Source organism: Eurytemora carolleeae, unplaced genomic scaffold (assembly GCF_000591075.1).
Source record: "Eurytemora carolleeae unplaced genomic scaffold, Eaff_2.0 scaffold121, whole genome shotgun sequence".
Taxonomy (NCBI): Eukaryota; Metazoa; Arthropoda; class Copepoda; order Calanoida; family Temoridae; genus Eurytemora; species Eurytemora carolleeae.
This window is the reverse complement of record NW_019396146.1, coordinates 275869-295345: the sequence shown is the minus strand read 5'-3', so window position 1 is coordinate 295345 and position 19477 is coordinate 275869. Positions and strand designations below refer to the sequence as shown.

The 19477-nt window shown below is 31.9% G+C and overlaps 1 protein-coding gene across 2 annotated transcripts in view; it reads left to right on the top strand.

Annotated features, from left to right (window-relative positions):
* Positions 1–19477, top strand: part of LOC111696320 (protein artichoke) — a 69706-nt gene that overhangs the window by 19680 nt on the left and 30549 nt on the right. The window contains exon 1 of one of the 2 annotated variants that reach the window (XM_023465891.1): positions 18680–18895. The exons of the other annotated variant lie outside the window; for it this stretch is intronic. The gene's annotated coding sequence lies outside the window, so the exon portion shown is untranslated. Of the gene's footprint in view, positions 1–18679; positions 18896–19477 lie in introns of those variants that run through there. 2 annotated transcript variants of the gene reach the window in all.

Below are 19477 nucleotides of genomic sequence, written 5' to 3'. Positions count from 1 at the left end.
TAATCAAGTTTGCAGGGGTTGCAGAGTTTGCAGGGGTTGCAGAGTTTGCAGGGGTTGCAGAGTTTGCAGGGGTTGCAGAGTTTGCAGGGGTTGCAGAGTTTGCAGGGGTTGCAGAGTTTGCACATTTTCCAATTTTTCACATTTCGCTCAGTTTGCAAAATTGGTACATGTTACAGAGTTTTTCACATTCTGCTAACTTTTTCACAATTTGCATGGATTGTATACTGCATTATGTATGGCTTCCTATGATCGAAGGGACTGTACACTTAGTTTCAAGTGAACAATTCAACTATTGGCATTTCAGATTCAGTAAGGTACCATTTCAACCTCTATATAATAGTTTTTTTTCTAAATAAAAAAGTCTATTTTCTCTATTGAAAATAATCATTTTACCTCTAAATAGAAGGATAAAATTCGTACAAAATGGTACCGTTGTCAATCGGCCGTGTCACTTTATTTTGTCTCCGGTACCTTTAATTTTTTTCTGCTAAAAACTTTGTTTTGGTTTCAAGGTTGTCATAACAGAAATAATTAACAAAAAGTATCGGTGAAAACAATTACACCTTGCCTGTCCTAATTATGATTTCAATGGTTCTTAATATTACAGGTTCCTTTTTTTGGGACTCACTGTAAAGTATAAATATCTGAACTAATCATGAAGATCGGAAATAATCTGAAGTGTTATCTCTGGGGTCAGATTTAAGTAGAATGAGTTCAGAGTTTTTATATCAGAAAATACGCAAGTTGAAGATAGGATTGCCTCTCACTCAGCTCCCTCCATGAGAGTCCAGAGTTTGGAGGTTCTGTCTGATCATAAGTGAAGTAAATTCTGATCCTAAGATTTGAAACTAGGGTTAAGTTCGAGTTATAGAATGCAACATTTGACTTAGAAAATCAAGCTTTAGCATCGAATCATCGAGGCATAGTGTGATTCAAGGTTATAATGCAAGGAAAGTTATTTCAGAGGTGTACGCATCTTTTGTACTGCAGTGTACTGTCTCTGGGCGGTAATGTAAACACAAGCCGAATGCCAAGTCAATGACAAATTCTGGTTATAGGAAATTATTATGTCAATTATCAAAATTATCTAAATTTAATGCTTTTAACCTCCTCGGATATTTAGCGAACACATGATGCATCTATTCTTGTTTACAAATTCCGCCCAGAGATAACTGGTTTCAATGTGCACGCCAACTGCAATTAACTTTCCTTGTACTTGGTGTGATTGAGCGGTACAGAAGCTGTGAGAAGGAGGGTAGGGTAGAAATGGGGGTTATGAGGGGGGGGGGGTCAATAAAGAGGTAGGGATGAAGGGTTACAATTTTGCAGAGCCGTTTAATCATATTAATGGTTTTGGCTGTGACCCCTCATTTAAAGAATTGCCCGCAACATTCAGAATTGCACGATTAAAAGAGACAATTTTGGTCTTGCTTTTTTTTAATCTGAAAATTGATCATTTAAAATTGTGAGTTCTTACTTAAAGTTACTTCAGGATTTATGCATCGGATCGAGACACAATAGGAATTTTACAGGATTGAACAAGTATTAAGGGATATTATAATTACGCTGACAGTTAACAACAAGTATATATTATCTTTCTCTGAATTCAATCTACTCTTTTATGTTAAAAAGAAAATAATGTTGAAAACATTTCGCAAAATTTACGTCATAAAATTTGATGTGAACGTGCACGGTATTTTTTTAATTATACTTTCAATGTAATTTGATTGTCTGTTTTGTTGTTGTTTGTGTCCAATAAACGCCAAAACGGATTTACCCCAAGTTTTGTGTTGCAACTCACATGAGCCCAGAGAAGGTTTATGGATGGTTAGAAATATTGATTGACAAAAATGTCAACATATATATTTAATATTTTTGAAATGCGCAAATTCAATTAGAAAATCCGAAAAATAAGATTTTCAAAGAAAAATGGCATCTTGAGGAATTATCGGTTAACAGCTAAAATTGTTACTAGAAAAGGAGCCCCCTTAAAGCTTAGTTTAATATGTTTAAGACTATCTGTATGTTCTATTCATTGTAATCATTTTTTCAGGTTTGTTAGAATTGAGAAGAGAAAATTTCACCTTAAGTAGTTTCCAGAGGACAGAACATTGGATTCTTCTCAAGAATTTAAACCTTTGAAACTAATTTGAACCAATAGCTGACAATTGGAGGAGGTAGTTTGGGAAACCATGTATGAAGAGAGAAAAATTTAATTTAAAAATGAGCTTTTCTAAAAAAAACCGTAATTGCGCATCATTTGGAAGATTTTCAATGTTTAATTACTAAAATATTTTCAGAGTCGAAATTTTAGAAATTCTGACAAATATAGGCTATTACTTTTTTAAATTTTTCATCCGTTTATTCTTCTTAATTATTCTTAAGGAACTTCAAGTTGAAATAATGTTTAAAACTAATATGAAGCAATTAATTGTGGATCACAAATATTTTCTAAATTGTCGGGTGGGGNTGGGTAAGGAATAGATGTTTCTGAAAGGAACTATGTATTTGCATCTATGCTCTATAGCTAGGTCTGAGAAAGGAAGCTACGGGTGGGTTTATCTAAGTCGTTTATTCAGTCTAATTACATAGTTTAACGGAGATAGGAAACTTTTAAACAGTATACAGGGGTAGCAATCAAACAAGAAATGGCAACTTTTAAACTTTGCAAAAAAAACAAAACATGCGACTTATTTTAGGATAATTTCAATGATATAACTTAAAGGTAGAAAAAAAATTGAGATGATATAAAATGTTTAAATGTCAAAAATTACCAAACCCGGTTATTTCATATAGAATTGTCATAAGTTGTAGGCTCAACGGAGGAAAAAGAATGGAAAGGAAAGTTGGGGTTTTGCAAAAAGTGCAGGGTTCAGAGAAATATTTTCGGAGTTCATATAGGTAGTTATTGTAAACATTCTTAGGTTTAATTTTAGTTTTTTAACAATTTCTACAAGAACATATACGGGAGCACTAGACAAAACTGTACAAGGGGGGGGGGGTGGACTAGATAAAAGAGTCTAAAACGATAAAAAATAAAAAAAACGGAAGTGGAGTTGAGAAATGATAAAGCGGAGTGGTAAGAGATTTCGGGGTTTCTATTTATTCCAGTTTTTATTTTACATACTCATATAAGACTGGGGTTGCAGCGTTTGCACATNCTTTGTAATAAGAGATAATACCGGGGTTTCTTGTCACTTTGTAATAAGAGATAATACCGGGGTTTCTTGTCACTTTGTAATAAGAGATAATACCGGGGTTTCTTGTCACTTTGTAATAAGAGATAATACCGGGGTTTCTTGTCACTTTGTAATAAGAGATAATACCGGGGTTTCTTGTCACTTTGTAATAAGAGATAATACCGGGGTTTCTTGTCACTTTGTAATAAGAGATAATACCGGGGTTTCTTGTCACTTTGTAATAAGAGATAATACCGGGGTTTCTTGTCACTTTGTAATAAGAGATAATACCGGGGTTTCTTGTCACTTTGTAATAAGAGATAATACCGGGGTTTCTTGTCACTTTGTAATAAGAGATAATACCGGGGTTTCTTGTCACTTTGTAATAAGAGATAATACCGGGGTTTCTTGTCACTTTGTAATAAGAGATAATACCGGGGTTTCTTGTCACTTTGTAATAAGAGATAATACCGGGGTTTCTTGTCACTTTGTAATAAGAGATAATACCGGGGTTTCTTGTCACTTTGTAATTATTATGAAACTTTTCATAAGACATTGCATTAAGGTTTCGTTATTGTAAAATGTACTTTGACACACAACACAGGATTCATGTAGATATTAATTATAATGATGTTTGGTACTTTCCCAAGAAGCAACTTCCCAAGGATAATTTTCCCAGTGACAACTTCCCAAATGCGCAATATCCCAAGCGTCAACTTTATACTAAACTGTATACATAAAGTAAATTGCACGTAATATTTAAATCATATTGTATCAGCAATGGAGAAAAAAAAAAATTTCCGAATTTTTAATTTTAACCGGATATGCTTTGCTCATAGTTGAGCTTAACATCAAAACTACAGAAGCTACGAGGTCACAAGTTCACACCAGTAACGTCACCTAAAATATCACTTTCTCCTTTTGTCTTGTTCAGTTTATATTATCTGTTTTTGTTAAAAGTGTTAAAAGTGTTAATTTATAAAAATAAAACTACTTTGACACATTTTTGTGCATTTAGATTTTATATTGTAACTTTATTCGTATCCATTATATTCAAAACTAAACAACATTTTAGAATTTTCAGAATTATTTTGCAGAGTTAAGACGTGATATAACCATCACAAGAAAATGCAAATCATCCAAGAAATTAATAATCTAATAATTACCCATAATTAACCTTTAAACTATATACCTGCACTCATTATTTTAACTGAGGAACATAATTTTGTAAAAATTAAAATCTTTAGTTTAAAGCTATATAAGTTATAACTATAGAAATACATTTTTTTACTGATTAAATGTAAAATTTAAAAATTTAAGGACTATTGTTATGATCACAGACCACATCCATCACTGTAATTCATAACATGATGGAAATTGGATATACTTAGGTTCATGATGTACAAACTATTAACAATTTAAAAGATATTAAATTTGAAAATTTTGCTTGATAAGAAAGGACTAAATATATAAAGAGATGATACAGCTAAAGTATGAAGCGTGTCAGGTGTAAGGGGGGGGGGGAGGTGCTAGATATATTACTATTTTATCATCTACTGTTCCAAAAGTAAAAACTGGAAAAGTGGTATATTCTCACTCCACCCTGTTTTCTCTTTTACTGTTTACATTTTTAATGTCATTCTAATAAATATTCTACGCAATTTTTCTTCAAGTTATAAATATATGAAATGTCAACGACCTATGACACTTTAGAAAATGTAAATCGGCAACACCCAATTAATTTAGATTTTAAACAAAAATTTTTGGTTTGTTTAAGATCATTTCTTTACCTACTTTGTTCTACAGTGGCACCCTGCTGCATGAAGCTGCGGAAAAGGAAGCAATCTTAAATGTTACAAATATTATCATTTTACAGTAGATTAAAATTTTTTTTTTTTAATTATCGTGTTTCATGATCATCAGACAATTTTAAATCACAATTTTTAGTTTAAAACTGTCATTTTTATAGGTTTTATTGTTACGTATTTTCTATAAATACAAATGGTGATTTTTAAAAAAGTTTTTAAAGTTTTTAATCTTGTTTTTACAATTTGTTTGGAAAAATTAGAATTATCAGGTTGTTTTCTAGAACAAAGAAATGAAAAATAGAAGGTTTTAAATTAAAGTCCATTGTTAAGTAGACTTGTAAATGGCCACAATATTGTATTACCGAAGGTATAAACTTTTGTACTGGGAATCTCGGGATTAACTCTATATCCAGTGGATAAGATTATTTCCTCCTTTATACAGGGTATCACCCTGTTGTGTTCAGATCCTGCACTGGAGGAATTAAGCACTAATCTCTCAAATTAAAAAGTTGCCAGTGTAGATATCGAAATCAAGCATTGTAGATAAGCGCTATATTACACAAAAGTTTTACCTCCAAGATTTTTAAGAGATAATACCGGGGTTTCTTGTCACTTTAAGAGATAATACCGGGGTTTCTTGTCACTTTGTAATAAGAGATAATACCGGGGTTTCTTGTCACTTTGTAATAAGAGATAATACCGGGGTTTCTTGTCACTTTGTAATAAGAGATAATACCGGGGTTTCTTGTCACTTTGTAATAAGAGATAATACCGGGGTTTCTTGTCACTTTGTAATAAGAGATAATACCGGGGTTTCTTGTCACTTTGTAATAAGAGATAATACCGGGGTTTCTTGTCACTTTGTAATAAGAGATAATACCGGGGTTTCTTGTCACTTTGTAATAAGAGATAATACCGGGGTTTCTTGTCACTTTGTAATAAGAGATAATACCGGGGTTTCTTGTCACTTTGTAATAAGAGATAATACCGGGGTTTCTTGTCACTTTGTAATAAGAGATAATACCGGGGTTTCTTGTCACTTTGTAATTATTATGAAACTTTTCATAAGACATTGCATTAAGGTTTCGTTATTGTAAAATGTACTTTGACACACAACACAGGATTCATGTAGATATTAATTATAATGATGTTTGGTACTTTCCCAAGAAGCAACTTCCCAAGGATAATTTTCCCAGTGACAACTTCCCAAATGCGCAATATCCCAAGCGTCAACTTTATACTAAACTGTATACATAAAGTAAATTGCACGTAATATTTAAATCATATTGTATCAGCAATGGAGAAAAAAAAAAATTTCCGAATTTTTAATTTTAACCGGATATGCTTTGCTCATAGTTGAGCTTAACATCAAAACTACAGAAGCTACGAGGTCACAAGTTCACACCAGTAACGTCACCTAAAATATCACTTTCTCCTTTTGTCTTGTTCAGTTTATATTATCTGTTTTTGTTAAAAGTGTTAAAAGTGTTAATTTATAAAAATAAAACTACTTTGACACATTTTTGTGCATTTAGATTTTATATTGTAACTTTATTCGTATCCATTATATTCAAAACTAAACAACATTTTAGAATTTTCAGAATTATTTTGCAGAGTTAAGACGTGATATAACCATCACAAGAAAATGCAAATCATCCAAGAAATTAATAATCTAATAATTACCCATAATTAACCTTTAAACTATATACCTGCACTCATTATTTTAACTGAGGAACATAATTTTGTAAAAATTAAAATCTTTAGTTTAAAGCTATATAAGTTATAACTATAGAAATACATTTTTTTACTGATTAAATGTAAAATTTAAAAATTTAAGGACTATTGTTATGATCACAGACCACATCCATCATTGCTAAATTTATATTTAATTTTTAAGTTTAACAAGTAAAGACGTTTGAGCGCTCTCAAGTGTAAGCCGTTTTTAAGTTATGATGAAAAGAGGGGGGGGGGTAGGAGAACCCCCCCCCTCCCTTCCTCCAGCAGACCTCTGACTTATCAAATAATATTGTGCTCTAGGTTTATAAATCATAAAAGAACTTTCACACGTTTTTTAAATTTGGTAGAAAATCGAAATCTTATTCCAGTTTTTCTCACAATAAAATATTTAGTCATAAAAATTGCGACACTGAAAAAACATGAATAGAAAATTTATTAACAAGGAAGAGACAGAAAATGGAAAATGGAAAATGAGAATAATGAATGAAAAAAATCATGATATGAGAATGACGGGAAATAGGGACACTGATCAGAAATAACTTAAAAGAATAAAAAATGAAAAATTTACGGAAACCTAAAAGAAAATGAAAATTATTAGAAAAAAAATAGAAAAAAAGGAGAATAAGAGAAAACAATAGAAAAAAGAAAGAATTAGAAAACAAAAACAATTTAAAATAACGGGAAAAGAAGTTATGAGACCAAAGAAAATTATTTGCAAAATAAAAGATAAAACAGATAAAAAATACCAGAAGAAGGAAAGAAAAGACGAACAAAATATTTGAATAATTTTTTTTATGAAAAAATGAGAAAAAAGTTCTTAGTATGAGAAGAAGTCTTAAACAATGATAATATTCAATGGAATTTACAAGATAAGCTTTCAGCAGAAAAAACACAAAACTGACGTGAACAAGTGACAAGGACGAGGACAGGAATAATTGGAATAAAAGAACAGATAAAAGTTTAAATTTTCTCCTCATAGATGAAACAGATAGAAATAAGATTAGTAGCATACAAAAGCGATTATTTTTCGCCGTAAGCCTATACCACTTTTCATTTTTCGCGAACACTCCCTTTAAGAACAAAGAAGATTCATAAAAGCGAATGTTTATTTTTATTTTGAAAGGATACATATTATAAGTATAAGTGTAAAGTTCAGGAAGAAATGAATGAAAACCGAATGAAAATATGAAAAATAAAACAATTCAAATTAGGAAAGCATGAGGATAAACTGTTATAAGGATATATAAAATGTTCAATAATTGTATTTTGCAAAATATACATTTCTAGTTTGAGATTAAAGGATTTAGTAAATAAGTAGTTTTCATATAGGACATGGAAAAATCCCGAATCACCGATTCAAGAAATGTGTTTGAACCGTCTCTAGACCCGGCTTGAGTTCATTAAATACGGTTCCAGTTGCAACTCTGTAATTCTTCATCCTCTGTAAGATTGAATTTATTAGTTACGAGCACATTAAATTATAGATATCTTTCACGACATAAGACTAACATTTGTAATCAAGATTAATTACCCTGGACCCGTCATAATACATAATTTACCCTTGTAACTTGTATCAACATATATCATACTAGCTAAGACGCCCAGCATTGCCCGGGGTACTCATAGCTACTCCCGCCGTTTACCCGAACTCGGCCGTAAATTACGATTTTCGCTAGTTTTCAATTTAAAAATCGACCCAAAACTCAACTTAGAATCTCAAAGCCAAACAAAGAATATTTCCATAGTTCTCCCGAATTCCCCAATACAAATTTTTGGCAAATCGGTCTAGGGGTTCCTGAGTTATGATCAGTCAAACAAATATCCTGACATACATAGATTACAACTTTATATATACAGACATCATATCTAAAATAAAGATTTTAAACATTAAGTGCCCGGGGTTGCCCATAATGTTTTGAATACATTTTGAAATAAAGGTTTCGAATTCTGATGTAAAACAATTTGGAATTTGAATTTGGAAAATAATTTGAATTTTGAAAAAAATCTGATTATTTTAGCAAAAATGTCACACACAGGATTCTCATGGGTTACCACAACAAAGGAGCTGAGTCTTTGCCACAAAATCAAATATTCGAATGCCTATATCTTTGCAACCTGAAGGTAAAAACATTTGACATTTAGATTATTTAATAAAACATAATTTATAGTTTGAAATATCAAAGGTCACCACCATTGGGTTGCTCAGATATGGGATTAGGCAATCCGAGTTTGTGGCAAAGACTCAATTCCTTTCAGCCAATTTGATCCAACCGTTTGCCCAGCCATAGCTAACATGATTATATATATATATATATAAGTTTAAAACAAATATATTATAGAGGACGTGAGTCAGACTTTAAATAACAACGCATAAATAACTTCCAGTATATATATTTCTTATAAATTATTACTAGAGGGTTCAGAACTAGAGTCAATATCGAAATCACACGTGTAGATGTTTTATCAGTACTATGCCCCGTATCCGTTCTATCTCATTCTGTTGAATCTGTGGAACTAGTTTAACGCGGCCAGGCATTGTCTTCCACAATATAAAGATTTAAAACAAATATATTTTTTCATAAAAAAGCTATAAATAATAATTCAGTTTTGTGAATTGAAACCTTTAAATAGTAGTTTCAAAATGTCAATAAAAATAGTAAAATCATTTATATACAGGGTACACGCTAATTTGACTAATTAGTGACCTTGATCAATTATTTAAGGAATGTATGGATTATGTGGTCTATAAAGACTCAGACTGTCCTTGAAAGTGATCATTTCAAGAGGATCACTTCGGAATCACAACACAGTACCTTTTAAATATTTTTTTTTGTTAAATATTGTAGACACGCACCTTTGCTCCTTTAGTAGTATATGAAGCATAAAGTCTGACCGCGTCAATCTTGTTGCACCGGCTAGTCCTGTCCACAGAGCTAGTTACAGTTCAAACTGTGACCGGAAAAGTTGACCCGGCTCGGAAATTCAAATGTACTACGGCTGCCCGTGTAGATATTCTAGAAGTGCATTCCTCTGAAACATTTAATCCAATTTGCATGTGATCCTCAATTAAAAACACTACATGCAGATAAAATCCTTTAATTTCTTTTGCATAAGACCACAAAATATTTAAAAATAAATCACTATTGAAATATTTTAGACAATTTTCAATCCATTGTTTCTACAGAAAAATCAAAGAGGCCCCGAATTAATTTGAGGGTTGGTGAAATTACAACTGCAGTCCCTATCATGATATTTTGACTGTTTTTGAGCAGCCCCATATACGTCACATTAAAATGTAAACAACTTTCTCCACCTACCCGATATATACAAACCTTGATTTTCTAACTGTTTACCCATAAACATATTAAAATTGGTGGTTTTTAATTTGACAATTCTTTATTATATTATTTATATTTTATTTCGAATATTTTATCTGCGTTTGTTTTTGTCCTTAAAGTTGAATTTCCAAGCTGAACTGAAATAATTTCTGAGAGTAGCTCAGAGAAACATTAAATTTAAACCTCCATGTTTATTGCAAATATTCATAACATGATGGAAATTGGATATACTTAGGTTGGACTTTAAGGCCTGAGTATATACTTCCTCAATAGAAGTGCATGCAAACTTGCGATGACTTGTGTAATAAAAATATCTATTCATCTATTCATCTATTCATCTCTTCATCTATCTATTTAACTGTCTAACCATCTGATAACTTATTTATCTACTCATTTATTCATTAGCTACTTATAGCTTCCTATCTTTCTATACCTTTTCTAGCTAGTATCTAGCTTTGGCCTATTAATATAAAATATGCCTAGCTATAGCAGAGACCTGGCCGGGTATCTTAGCTTTTTTAGCAACAGTAAACTGATTTCTCATATAAACTCTAATTTTCTAATCCCACACCTTAGATATTTTAACTTAAACTTTTTGAGCTAGCAGAATTCTTAGTTTAAAATAATAGAGGTCTAATACATCAGTCTGCCAATGTATAAGGACTAAAAATTAGAGGTTGAGGCTGGTAAATATAGTAACTAAGATAAAAGATGGTTCGCTACAAGACAAATCTAGCTACTTATCTCTATCTATTCTAAAAAATTTTTAATTATCTTTTTACAATTCGACCAGTTCTAAACCTGGGTCCTAAAGGATCATGTAATTTGCCATTAAAAAAAATTGAGCCAGATCGGTTTCCAAATAAGTCAAATGTATATTAGATAGATAGATAAAGCAAGATAATGATATCCTGAGAAAAGTGCGTATACTACGTATACAAAAGAACAATAATTACTGATTCCTAGAAAGATAAGTCTGTGGAGGCAAAGGATTCATTTTGTTAATTTCTATATCATGAACTCGAGTGTGCACAGCCAACACCCTACTCAAACAATTCAACTGCATTTACAGGTTCACATTTCCATATCTATATTTTGTTCTCCCTTCCCTTTCTTTATAAAGGGGTAACCAAAAAAGATCACAGGTCAGAGATAACAATAGTTTGGTTCTCAAGTTTTCATATTTTTTAATAACATTGACTGTTTTCCTATCTTTAAACTCTTAATTTTACATTAAAGTTCACAAATGGGTAACTATATTGTTTAAAGTAAACGAATGGTTAACTATATAGTTTAAAGTATATGAATGGGTTACTATATAGTTTGAAGCATATGAATGGGTAACTATATTGTTTAAAGTATACTAATGGGTAACTATACAGTTTAAAGTATACAAATGGGTAACTGTACAGTTTAAAGTATACGAATGGGTAACTATATACTTTGATGTATATGAATGGGTAACTATATTGTTTAAGGTATACTAATGGGTAACTATACAGTTTAACTTTAAAGTATACAAATAGATAACTGTACAGTTTAAAGTATACGAATGGGTAACTATATAGTTTAAAGTAAACGAATGGGTAACTATATAGTTGAAAATATACGAATGGGTAACTATATTGTTTAAAGTTTACGAATGGGATAACACCCATAAGGGAATAAGGGGAGAACTAGCGTTGTTAAAAATATATGTAACTGAAAATATTAAATGGGGGGGGGGGGGGTAAGTATATATTATGATATATAGGTATTTTGACAGACCCATGATGATGAAATAAATAGGAACTATGAAAATTAGCCTAATTTTTTATTTATTCCATGCATAATTGCTTATCAATAAGTTTGAAAATATTCTTGATAGTAGATAGATTTCTTTCATGGTTGGTGTATTGTATAATATTAGAACCATAAAGAGCAAAAATCAAACATAATTGAATTATATTTTAGTTCACGTAAGCAAGCAAATTTAGGAAATTATGAAATAAAAAGAATTAGAAAAATATTTTAGTAAACAAAAATATATCTATAGAAACTTTTTCCTCCCATTATGTCATAAATTTTAATAAATACCTGGTTCATTTATTGAATAATAAATAAAAATGACAAATTGTTGTGCAATTATGTTCATGTTTATGTGGTTGTTTTTCCAGTTCAATGCACGCAAAATCATTATTTTATTTTCTCCGTTTAATAACCCTTACTTTTAATAGGAGTGGGTTACACGCCAAACATGTTTGGAAACTATATTTGTACATATTGTGTAAGTATGGTTGGAAACTATATTTGTAGTTTGGAAACCATATTTGTAGTTTGAAAACTATATTCTTACATTGTGCAAAAATGTTTGGAAACCATATTTGTAGTTTGGAAACTATTTGTACATTCTGCAATCATGTTTGGAAACTATTTATACAATGTGCAATCATTTTTGGAAAATAGTTGTACTTTTGCAAACATTTTTGCAAATATATTGTGCAATCATGTTTGAAAACTAGTTGTGTATCGTGCAAACATGTCTGGAAACTAAATTTGTAATTTGTAAACTCTTTGTACCTTGCTGAATCATATTTTGAAACTATATTTTTAGTTTGGAAACTGTTTATACAATGTGCAATCATGTTAAGAAATTAGTTGTACTTTTTGCAAACATGTTTGGAAACTATATTTAGACACTGTGCAACATGTTTGGAAACTATTTGTACATTGTGAAAACATGTTTGGAACCTATTTGTACATCGGGCAGCATGTTTAGAAACTATTTGTGTAATATATACAGTGTCTAATCACATAGCTATACATTTCTACATAACTAGATAAACTACGTTGTACATTGTCTGTAAATCTAAATGCGTTTATCTTGAACTACGCAAAACTTCTAATACAATTAGACTAACTACGTTAGGGTTGTTAATCGTTTTTCAAAACAATCTTTAAACGATCGTTTTTTGTTTCTTTTTTCGATTGTTTTTAAAAACGATCGTTTTGTTTTCGGAAAAAAACTATCGTTTTTAAAAACGACCCACTCGTGTTGAATTCTTAAAAAACGATTAACAATCGTTTTATCGTTTTAATAGCGATCGTTTTTATAAAAACGATCAGCGATCGTTTTTAATACGACTGTTTTTTCAAAAACGATTATTTTAAAAAAACGTTCTTGAAAAAAAATTGTCATTGATAAATATGTTAACTATCGTTAACGAAACAACAAACTTTATAAAAACTGTCAACGATCGTTTTTGAAAAAAACTTCTTGATATTTTCTTTAAAACTGCTCAATGATAAGTACTGATGCCCTTCAGGGCGGTTTCCTCTCTAGCTCCTCCTCTCTTCGTTAACGATCGTTAATGAAGGGTCGACGCGTCGTTAACAATCGTTAATGAAGGGTCATCATTAACAAAGGGTCGTTAACAATCGTTAACATAGGGATGTCGTTAACTATTGGTAACAAATCGACGAGCTTTATAAAACTATGGTTTTGAAAACATGGGTTTTAAAATACAAACTTTTTTAAAAAACGATTGTTTTTAAAAAATGTTTCGTTTTCGTTTTTTTTATCATCGTTTTCATTACGAAACTATAGTTTTTCATAAAAATGTAAATGTTAGCATCCCTAGCTAAATATTGTGATCAGCTTAACTACAATGATATATATCTGCACAAATCCTGTAAATATGTATATCAACTTAACATGTAACATAGATTTGTAAATACACAACAGTTGGAAAATACTCCGCTTTGATTATGGTGAGAGAGTAATTAGTTCCTCGATTAAATGAACAAGATACTAAGAACATGTCCATTGGTTTGGCATTGATAGTTTATATGCTTGTGTCGCTGTTGACATTGAATTCTATGAGATTGTGCCCATTGGGTTGGCACTGATAGTTTGCGGTGCTTGTATCCCTGTTGACATTAAAGTCTATGTGGTTGTGCCCTTTGGGTGGCATTGATAGTTCGCGGTGCTTGTACCCCTGTTGACATTAAAGTCTATGTGGTTGTGCCCATTGGGTTGGCATTGATAGTTCGGGGTGCTTGTATCCATGTTAACATTGAAGCTTCTGAGATTGTGCCCATTCAGGGGCATTGATAGTTCGCGGGGCTTGTGTTCCTTTTGACATTGAAGTCTATGAGATCGTGCCCATTGGTTTGGCATTGATAGTTCGCGGAGCTTGTGTCCCTGTTGACATTAAAGCCTATGAGATCGTGCCCATTGGTTTGGCATTGATAGTTTGATCTTGTGTCCCTGTTGACATTGGAGCCTATGAGATCGTGCCCATTGGTTTGGCATTGATAGTTTGCAAGCTTGTGTCCATGTTTATATTGAAGCCTATGAGATCTTGCTCATGTGTGGCATTGATAAAATCAAGAGTTGTACCTGGATTGATACGGGTCTGGAAGCAGTTTTAGGAGTAGGGCATTTACTACATTTGTACCTATGCATGTTTTCATGAGCATTTCAGTTTCAAAATGAGACTTTTAATGATTGTTTTAATCAGTTTTAACATATTTTAAGGTATTATTCAGCGCTTTCTTTAAAATGGACTTCTACGTGGTGATTTGAGATTCATTGCACTAACTTGTCTTTTAATTAATGGGATAATTTGCTTCAATATTTTTAATACAGGGTTTACCGCAAAGAATGAATCCTGCGAATGAAAATCTAATTCATTTTAAATCTGTGTTTGGTCCAGATTTGATGTTTTGAAATTATATGCAAAAAGAAAAGGCCCCGGAATTTGCTGAATTTAATCTCAAGAAACCTCTAAAATGAGACGAGGCGCCATGAATTTCAAGTTGTTCATTTAAAGTAGTTCATGTTCAAAAAGTTCGTGTTCAATTAGTTCGTGTTCAAGTAGTTCTAGTACTTAGTATTTTAAAGTTCATGTTCCAGCACTTAATGTCTAAATATTTTCTTGCAGTTCATGTTTCAGAAGTTTATATTTCGCAATTCTTGAATGTCTTATTGTCAAAAGTAAGATGCGGAACAATCATGGCATCTAAAAATGGATTAGAGAAATAATCTTTAAATCTAGAAGTGGTGACCTGCTGTTTTCTCTTTAGAGCGAACAATACAAAAATATTTATATTCTCCATTTATCTACGGACTGAAAAATGTTATGTAAAAATATTTTATATTTAAAGTGTATACAGATTTATCTTACAAGAATTCCTGTAGTTTTTTATTTCAACTTTAAAAGCACTTGGATACTATACATCTATTTAAGATACTATACATCTATTTAAGATATCATCTTAGCAAAATAATAAATATAATAAAGAGAAGAATTTAACCTTATCCTACCTTTAGAAAGAAATTCAAAGTATTTTGCAACTTTCCTAAAAAAGCAGGAAAAATGTTTAACCCTGTCTGCCCTGGGAGGGAGTCAATTTGAGCCCCCCCCCCCATTCGTTTTTTTTCGATAACTCAAAAAGGATTTGAGCTAGGAAGCTTAAATTTTCAGGCTTTTCTAGCTTACACATACCCCTCACTTAAAGCTAAAAGCTGGGATTTTATACCTATTGCATGAGTCCTCAGGCATACTGCCTTAATGCCTTATTTTACCTATACCAGACTTAATCTATATTTAGGCCTACTTCCAGTCATTGGATTTCAACATTTTATAAATCCAATTATATACTGTTTTGAAAGCCTATAAGAAAAGCAAGCAGGTTGCATAATTTATGCAAAGAAATTTTGCAAATGTTTTTGATTAATAACTAGATTTCGCATTAAATAATTGGATTTTTGCAAATTTGGCATTTTTTTGCAGATCATTGAAGTGGAGCCAAAGGATTTTTCCAAAAATGTATCACATGTTAAAGATTTGTATCACAATAATAAAATAAAGGTGAGGTGGGGGGGGGGAGGGGTAAATTAGACCCACCCCCCAGAGGACAGACAGTAAACCAGATGTCAGGCTAAATAGGGTAAAAAAAAACATCCTTTTGCTTTAAAGTTTCAGATCATTGTTTCGATAAAAAACGAGAAAGAAAAAGTTATGGTTACATATATATAAGTATCCTACTTTTCATCTAAGTATCCTACATTTCATTTAAGTATCCAATATTACATAATTAAACGTTTATAAATAATGATGATTAGTTTTTAATAAAAGAGTTTCTTTAACCTATTAAATATTGATGGGTTCCATACCATGAATGGTTTTATAGGTGCTTATAAAAATTAAGTCAAAACTTATTAAATAAATATTGACTGCTTTTTTATCTAAGAAAATTTGATAATTAAAATCATGTCAAAGACGGACAATAGATAATATTGTAATGGTGTAAAGATACTGATTACTTGTCTCAAAAGCTAATCTCCTAATAATTATATCTTTGCAACCTGATGTTGTATACTTCTGATATTCCAAACTTTGAGCTCTTCATAGAACAAATGGTCAAAGCTTTACAAAATCAGGTAACTTGCAACGTTAAGAGGATTGAAAAGTAGAGTTTGTGACGAGTAATCAGTTCCCTATTTCTTTGTCTATATCTCTTACTCTCTAATTATGCGAAATTAAATGTAAAATAGTAAGTTCTCCATGAAAAAATTACCGACAATGGCCGATAAATTTTTCAAATAATGTTTACCAAATAATTGAATTAAAGGAGAGCTGAACGATTACAAGAACAATATCGTTCAGTACTCATGTGCGGTTGTTTTTGAAGTTACGGATTATGATGAAAATATGATGTGCTCTCAACACCACGCTCTTTCTAAATGTAATTGTTATACATTCGTAACTTCTCATAGGATGGTTTAATTCGTAACTTAGCTCTTAGGATGCTATCATTTGTAACATCTCCTTGGATGGTATAATTCGTAACTTAACTCTTAGGATGCTATCATTCGTAACTTTTCCTTGGATGCTAACATTCATAACTTCTCCTAGGATGCTATCATTCGTAACTTCTCCTAGGATGCTATCATTCATAACTTCTCCTAGGATGCTATCATTCGTAACTTCTCCTTAGATGCTATCATTTGTAACTTCTCCTTGGATGCTAACATTCGTAACTTCTCCTTAGATGCTATCATTTGTAACTTCTCCTAAGATGCTAACATTCGTAACATCTCCTAGGATGCTATCATTCGTAACTTCTCCTGGGATGCTATCATTCGTAACTTCTCCTAGGATGCTATCATTCGTAATATCTCCTAGGATGCTATCATTCGTAACTTCTCCTGGGATGCTATCATTCGTAACATCTCCTAGGATGCTATCATTCGTAATATCTCCTAGGATGCTATCATTTGTATAACTTCTCCTAGGATGCTATCATTAGTAATTTCTCCCAGGATGCTATCATTCGTAACTTCTCTTATGATGTTATCATTCGTAATTTCTCCCAGGATGCTTTCATTTGTAACTTCTTCAAGGATGCTATAATTAGGGATGTTAACGTTTTCATTTTTTAAAACGAAAAAACCGATCGCTTAATAATCGTTTTCAAAAACGATTAACAACCCTAGGTTGCTATAATTCGTAACTTCTCCTAGGATGCTATAATTCATAACATCTCCTAGGATTCATATATAAAGAGTGGATAGGGAGGGGTCTCATAGTCACATTGAGTGAAATTTGATATTCACGGGTCACATAGGATAAAAGTTAGTAAAGTTGTTATGTTTGCATTTCCGGTAGTAGTCTGATACATGACATTCTACGACTTTTTTTGTTCCTAATCTGATTTATTTTCTGATAGTTTAAAGATATATTTTGAGTATTACATTAGGCTTTGTATCAATATTTATAATGTAATTATCTCTGTTTATTTGTTTGTATGTCCGACCAATACTAGCTCATGAACCGTTAGACCGATTCGTCTAAAGTTTTATTGGGGAATTAACAAATTATTCTTAGCTTGATTAACAAATTCTAAGTTAAATTGGTCTACTTAAAAAAGGACAATTTAGATTTCCCGACAAAGCTGGATTCCCCGGCTAGCGGCGATAAGTAGATCATTTCCTGAGAGCTAGGTTTATTATTTTGACAAGTCTCTATTTTTGAGAGGGGACTGGAGTGGGTGAGAGTAGGTTAAGTTTATAAACGTTTGTTTTATTTTGCTTATAAGGAAGTAACTGCTTTAGTTTACGATGAAATTAATGTCCAAGAATGAGTGATGACTCACGAAATGTGTAAAAATGAGTGCAAAGTGAGTGACTTTAAACAAGTGAGTTAGTGAGTGAGTGAGCTTTAAAGAAGATACAATTGAGTGAGTGAACATATGTCAATGTTTAGAGTGTATGGTATGGGATTGCAAGATATAAAGGTAGTAAATATCATGCGTGGGATTTTGAACATTTAAATGAGAAATAAGTCCGTACGATATGAGTAAGAGAGATTACATGTAAGTACGTTTATTAGTGAGAAAGTTAGGAGAGTGTAAAGTACATATAAGAAAGGTAATGCTAAAGTGTGTTCTAAAATGATGGTTAATCTGGATTTATCTGCATGATTGAGTAAGCTGCTGTACAACTGTAAGAGTAACTAAGTGTTCTTATAAGTAAGAGAGATAGTGCATGAGTGAGTTAGCGAGTAGGGGTGAGTGTGTGTGAGTGTGGCTTGGTCCGGTCTCCCACCCTGCAGTTCTGGGTTGGCTAGCGACCAGTGTGCACACCGCGCGTAGAGCTCTCTCCCGCGCGCCGGAGTATAGAAAGGAAACTTAGTGTCTAATACAGTCTAGATATACTAGAAATCAAGCAAATAATCGAAGAAAACTTAAAATTAGAAATTGTGAAAAAGATTCTTGGTGATTAAAAGAAAAAATATAAAAAAGTGATTTATCTAAATTTCTTTAACCAAGTGAAAATTGTATAAAGGTAATAATATTTAAAGAAAACAAATTTTTCAAATCAAATTCAAAAATCAATTCTATGCTTGCTGAAACCATGATTGTATAAAACATCTCTTTAAATTGATCTTGAGTTAAGAAGAGAAAGTATCCCCCCCTCTACCCCTAGATGTATACTTGAATGAAGAGGTAGATAGATACAGATACAGATAGATAAACTTAAAGATAGATTTAGATAGATAGATGTATACTTGAATGAAGAGGTAGATAGATACAGATACAGATAGATCCTCCCCTCCCCCCCTCTACCTCCTCCCCTCCCTCGCTCTATTGGTCAAATATATCTCAAAGTTTTAAACAAAACCTACTCATGCACTCCGAACTATGCATGTCGAGATTTAGACTTGGATTTGGGAAAAATTTCTCTTTTCTTGGCTCTAATATCCAAGAGTGGGAAATTATATTCAATCATTGATTCTGCCAATATACTGTTTATCTTGTACCCCCTCCCCCTCCTATAAGCCAAACAAATTATGTTTTCAAATGTATGACCAATTTAATTCTCCCACCAAATAAAAAGTGAACCTAAGCCCAATTTAAAGAATTTAAC